Consider the following 6000-nt stretch of genomic DNA (forward strand, 5'->3'; position numbering starts at 1 on the left):
TTGATATGTGGCTAATGTGTCTGAGGAACTGAATTTTAAATTTCGTTTAACTGTACTTAAATTTAAGTAGCTACCGGGGCTGGCCATAGCTACTGTTTAGCACAGAACAACTTTATAAATTTTCTTTTTTTTTTTTGGCTGCGCAGCACGTGGGATCTTAGTTCCCCAACCAGGGATCGAACCCGCGCCCCCTGCAGTGGAAGCGAGAAGTCTTAACCGCTGGACCACCAGGGAAATCCCTACATATTCTAATTAGCCTGTCACCTCCACCTCTAAAACACATCTCAGAGTCTGACCACTTCTCCCCATCTCCATCGCCACCATGCTAGTCCCAACCACCATCAGCTCTCCTTGGACTTCTGAAATTGCCTCCTAATTCATCTCCCTGCTTCCTCTCCAGCCCCTGCTACAGTCTAGTCTCCACTAAGAGCAATCTTTAACAATGTAAACCAAATCACATAATTTCCCTATCCAAAATTCCCCAAGGTCTCTTGGCTGCCCTTAGAATAAAATCGAAGTGCTTTACGGTATAGAATCCAACCTCTGCCTTCCTCTCTGACCTCATCCTCCACCACCCTTCACCTTGTTCTCTACCCTTGATAGATTCTGGTTTCCTTCTATTGCTTGACAAACGTTCGCACCTCAGAGCCTTTGCCCTTGCTGTTCCTTCCACCTGGAATGCTCTTCCCCAAGCTCTATGTTTGGCCGCCTCCTTCCCCTTCAGCAGGCGTCGGCTCAACGGTCACGTCCCCAGAAGAGGTCTTTCCTGATCACTCAGTTGAAAGCACCACACCCATCACCCTATCTCACTACCGCTTATCTCATAACTGTGCTGATTTCCTTTATGTCCATCACTATATATATATAATCAATAATGATCTTCATTTATTTATTTGTGTTTGATCAGTTGTCCCCATATAAATGTAAGTTCCACAAGGGCAGAGACTTTATCTGTCTTGTCCATTGCTATATCCCTAGCACTTAGAATAGTCCCTGGCACACAGTATGTACTGTGTTGGATTTCAGTAATTTGAACTTGTTAATAAAAAGCAGTATGGGGGGCTTCCCTGGTGGCGCAGTGGTTAAGAATCCGCCTGCCAGTGCAGGGGACACGGGTTCAAGCCCTGGTCCAGGAAGATGCCACATGCCACGGAGCAACTAAGCCCATGCGCCACAACTACTGAGCCTGTGCTCTAGAGCCCGTGTGCCACAACTACTGAAGCCCGCACGCGTAGAGCCCGTGCTCCGCAACAAGAGAAGCCACCGCAACGAAGAGTAGCTTCCGCTCACCACAACTAGAGAAAGCCCGCGTGCAGCAACGAAGACCCAACGCAGCCAAAAATAAATAAATAAATAAATATATTAAAGAAAAAAAAGCAGTATAGGGAATTCCCTGGCGGTCCAGTGGTTAGGACTCCACGCTTCTTCTGCTGGGGGCCGTGTTCACTCCCTGGTCGGGGAACAAAGATCCCACAAGTTGGCGGTGCAGCCAAAAAAAAAAAGGAGTGTATGAGTAAGTGATACTTGGTTGCTTTAAGGTGTTAGCAGGGCTTGACAATGGCTTCTGGCATACAGCTTAAAGGAAAGAACATAGATGTAGGCTTAAGACAGACAAGTCAGTTTGAATCTCAGCTCCCCCTTAATACCTGTGATTCTGAGTAAGTAGCTTACCTTCCCTGAGCCTCAGTTTCCTCATGTGTAAAATGAAGGGGGTAATGGTATCTATCTTGAAGGGCTCTGATGAAGATTAAATGGAAAAAATATGTAAAGTCTTGATACCGGCAGGCCTTCAATAAATACCAATTCACTCCCTTTTAACAGAAATTTTGAGGAGCTTGGTAGCTCCAGTAACAAATAAGCTGCTTGCTGGCAAAATCAGCTTGCAATGGTTGCTATCTTTCCCACCCTTCATTCCTCCCTCCTGCTGTTCTTGAGCACTGATTTATCTTCCAGCTTTTCCTCCCTAAAATACAGAGTACATCCTATATAGTATATAGAGAGTGTATATTCAGGTAGGCAAAGGCTTAGACATATAACCTGATTAATTAAGGCAACAGTCAAACCAAGGTTTGTTCTCCCCCTTCCCCCCTTAAAAAAAATGTTAAAATACAATAGCATTCCCTGAATTTCAAATCCAATTATTTTGTTTTGCACAGCTGACATAGTTGTACCATTTTAAGTTCTTTTAAATAGAGTTAACCATTTTATGCAAAACATTGGCAGTCATTAGGAGTGAATATGGTTACTCCTGAAAGAATTCCATTCCGTCTGAAAGCCTATCATATATTTCAGGTCTATGAAGGGAGGGTGGTTGAGAGAGCTGCCCTTCTGTTCAGGTTTCTGCCCTTTTTTCAGCAGACATTGGAGGGCCAACTAGGTATCAGCATCCTTCTGTGCCCTGCGAATAGTCTCAAACAAGAGAAAGTGCTCTCATGAAGCCTACATTCTAGAAATAAGGGATAAAGTTAAGGCTGGAGTTATAATTTAAAAACCATCCTGTACAGACAGGAGGGAAAAATTATAGAACCAAGTATAAAGAAAAAGGTGGGAGCCTTGGAGCTCACCAAAATTTATAGGTTGGGAAGAGGAAGAAGATCTAGCCAAAGAGACTGAGAAGGAGCTTGCAATGAGATCAAAGGGCAACCAGAAGCATCTGGGCTCCTGGAGGGATTTCTGGAAGAAAGTTTTCTAGAAAGTGGGACTGCTCAGTGGTGTTCAATGCCACTGACAGATCAAGTCAGATGAGAGCTGAGTGTTGACCATTTTAGCAATAAAGACATCACCAGAAATCTTGACAAGTGCCATTTCAGAGGAGCTGTGGACACAAAAACTTGATCAGAGTGGGTTCTAGAGAGATTAGTTCAATATTTATTGAGCATCTACTATGTGCCAGGCACTGTTCTAAGCAATGCAGATTTGTAATGAACAAAACAGACAAAAACCTCTATCATGGAGTCTGCATTCTAGTGGGGAAACTGACAGTAAGAATTGGTCCTTGTAGGGAGATGGGAGAAAAGGTAGTGGAAACAACAGGACTAACAATTCTTTCAACGAGTTGTGTTGGGAAGGAGAACATGGATGTGGGGGATGGTATTTGGAGAGTGATGAGTTCTCAGGGAAGGGGGAGTTTGTTTTGTTTTTTTGTTTTTTAAATAGAAGATGCTACAGCATGTTTGTAGTTGATGAAAATGAGCCTATAAAGGAAGAAACTGACAGAGCAGGGGAAAAAGAATAATTCTAGAAGACGTCCCTGACAGTGCAGGAGGGGAAAGGATCCAGGGCACCTGTGATGTTTGGGACCCATCGCATGCGGCTGTGGGCTCCTGGCTAGCAGCACCAACTGTGTGTGTGTTTTTCCCCAGCTGGACCATTAACTTTTCTGAGACCTGGAACTACCTTCTCTGTGATTTGAATTCACTTCTCCTCTACCACTACCAGCCCCCAAATTCGCAGCTCACACAGAATTTTCATAAGCTTTGTCCCTCTAGGCCCACACAGCAACACAACCAGTCTGACATGGCTCCCAGGCCTGAGCCAGATGCCAGGAATCCATCCACTCCCCCGCTGCAGCTTGGTCACACCTTCAGAACCCCACTTCTGTGGCCTCTGCACGTGCTGATCCTTCTGCTTGGTACCTTACCAGATCCCATATGTCTGGAAAATTCCTGATCATCCTTCAAAATCCAGCTTGATACCTCTTCTGTGAAAGGCCCAGAATCCACCCCCCAAAACAAAGTTCATCGCTCCCTCTACTGTTCTCCACTACACCACAATCTAACTATGCATTAACTTGTGTCTTCTCCTGGGACAGAACAAAGCACCAAAGGGCCTGATCCAGAGCCTGCACCCACAAATAGTCAGTGAATGAATGAAAGAGAGATGGGAGTAAAGAGTGATCAATAACAGAAGAAGAAACACATATTTCTGAAATCCATAAATGGCTTAGCCATTCTTGCCTTAGGGGCTAGAATACTATTTCCTCCTTCTGTGTCTCTCAGAGCCTGGAAGAGGAGGGGATAGAGTGGGAGGCCCGGGCTACTGCGAAGGTTGTCACTGGCAGCCCTCAGCTGTCAGCTCCTCTCTGAACTGCCCTCAGCCAGGCGAAGCAAGTGCCCTCTCCGGGAAGCAGCCATCCGCCCACTAGTTGATACGGGGTATGAAGGCCCCGCCTCCTTGCCTCAATTTGGGACATCTCTGCAGGGCCATCTTCCCTCCAGAACTTCCCTTGGGACAGGCGGAGGCTCTGTTAAGACTACATCAGCAGTTCAACTTCTTCCTCCGCCCAGCCAACCTGCTGTCTTCACTCCCCTACAGGTGATATTCCCAAGGGCACCCCGATAAACCTACACTCAAACCTCCCTCTCAGAGTCTGTTTCCAGGGAACCCGACCTAAAACAACCGTTGGATTCCCAACCCAGATTAGTGTCTAGCACATAGCAGATGCTCAATAAATATTTATTGAGTGAATGTGTCCGTGTTTATTTTCTCTTGGACTGCCTGCCAAGGCTTCCCCCACCCCTTGCCCGTCAAGGCCTCACATACAACGGACCCTCAATAAATGCCCTCGCTCTAGGTGTTGGGGGTGGCGAGCTACCGCCCCAGACAGATAACCCCAACACACACTCTGAGCCCCAGCGAGACTGAGCGCCGCAAACTTGGGGCCTCGGCCCCGCCCCCCGCTGCAGCTGCGGCCAGAACGCGGGAGGGATGGATGCGGGCTCCAGGGTACCCGCCTCCGGGGACTAGTGTAGACGGCGGCGGGCGGGGCAGTCACTGACCAGTCGGCCCCGAAGAACGGTTACTTTTTAAAACGCCAAAATGGCGGAATTCTTTTTATTCTTTCCCTTTATGGCAAAATAATAATAATAATTCAATTTTCCGTTATAACAATTGGAAATGAACGGTAGGAAAGAGAAAGTTTGCCAAATGACCCATTTCAAGAAAACCAAAGCCCCGCCCTCTACACCCTCTCTTCTATTAATGAACAACTCTTAATTGACTGCATTTCTCTAAAAACCAAGCCGCCTCCCTCCCCACCCTCCCGATCGCCGCCAGCAGCAGCACGGCGGACGCGCCTGCCTTGCCCTCGAGCCCCGCACCCGCCCAGACCCCCTTGCACTCAGGCTCCCCGAACCTCCTCCTGGGCCCGTGCACCCCGCCGGAGGCGCTCTGGAGGAGCAACGCCCCGCGGCCGCAGACCCGAGCACTCGCTTTGCCGGGCGGGGCCGGGCGGCGCGGCGCGCCGCAGCCGGGGTCCCTACCTGCAAGGCCCGCGTGCGGCCGCCCAGCGCCGAGCTGCTGTCCGAGCCCCGCGCGGCGCGCGCCTGCGCGCACAGGGGGGCGGGCCCGCCTCCCCGCAGGACGCGGAGCGCGGACCGCGCGCGGAGCCCGTTTGGGGGACGCCGGCCGGGGGTCCTCCTGCCAGGCCCCGACTGCGTGGGCCTAATGTCCCCTAGCCCCGGGGTCGCATTGCTGCGCGGGCGGGGCGGGTCGAGATTCTCCCTGTCCCCCACCCCCTGCCTCACAGCTAGCAGCGCGCAGCGGGGCGCGGGGACCACGGCGCCGGAAGAGAGAGCCTGGTGGGCCCCTGAGCTGAGTGGTCAGTGACAAAAGACCAGGCTGCATGCACCCCTTACGCACCCCGGCCGGGTCGCTGCGCTATCCAACGCCTTCCCACGACGTCTGCTCCTCACCTGAGGAAGGAGAGCCAAGGAACGTCAGAAAACCGTCTCAGGGCGGGCGAAGGGCCGTGCGACCAGAAGAAAGGAGCCCCCCGCGAGGTGCGGGTTCCGATCCTGGCCCTGATGGCCTAAAGGGCAGCATCAGCCGCGCCTGCGTTTGGATGACCACATTGCCATTGGCTGCTGCTGTGACCTGGGGCATATCACTTTATCCTCCTGGTCCTCCATTTCTCCGTTTGTAAAGACTATAACCTACTTCATGGCATAGGGTTTTTGTTTGGGGGTTTTTTGTTTGTGTGTTTTGCTTTGTTTTGAATAA

The 6000-nt window shown here is 50.2% G+C and overlaps 1 protein-coding gene across 11 annotated transcripts in view; it reads right to left on the reverse strand.

Moving 5' to 3' along the window:
- The window catches only part of L3MBTL1 (L3MBTL histone methyl-lysine binding protein 1), a 43131-nt gene extending 37819 nt beyond the window's left edge, over positions 1-5312 (reverse strand). For all 11 annotated transcript variants that reach the window (XM_082361710.1, XM_082361715.1, XM_082361713.1 and 8 more), the window contains exon 1: positions 5262-5312. The gene's annotated coding sequence lies outside the window, so the exon portion shown is untranslated. The remainder of the gene's footprint in view (positions 1-5261) is intronic.
- Between the last annotated feature and the right edge of the window lie 688 nt (positions 5313-6000).

This window comes from Balaenoptera borealis (assembly GCF_965194805.1).
Source record: "Balaenoptera borealis genome assembly, chromosome: 16".
Classification (NCBI taxonomy): Eukaryota; Metazoa; Chordata; class Mammalia; order Artiodactyla; family Balaenopteridae; genus Balaenoptera; species Balaenoptera borealis.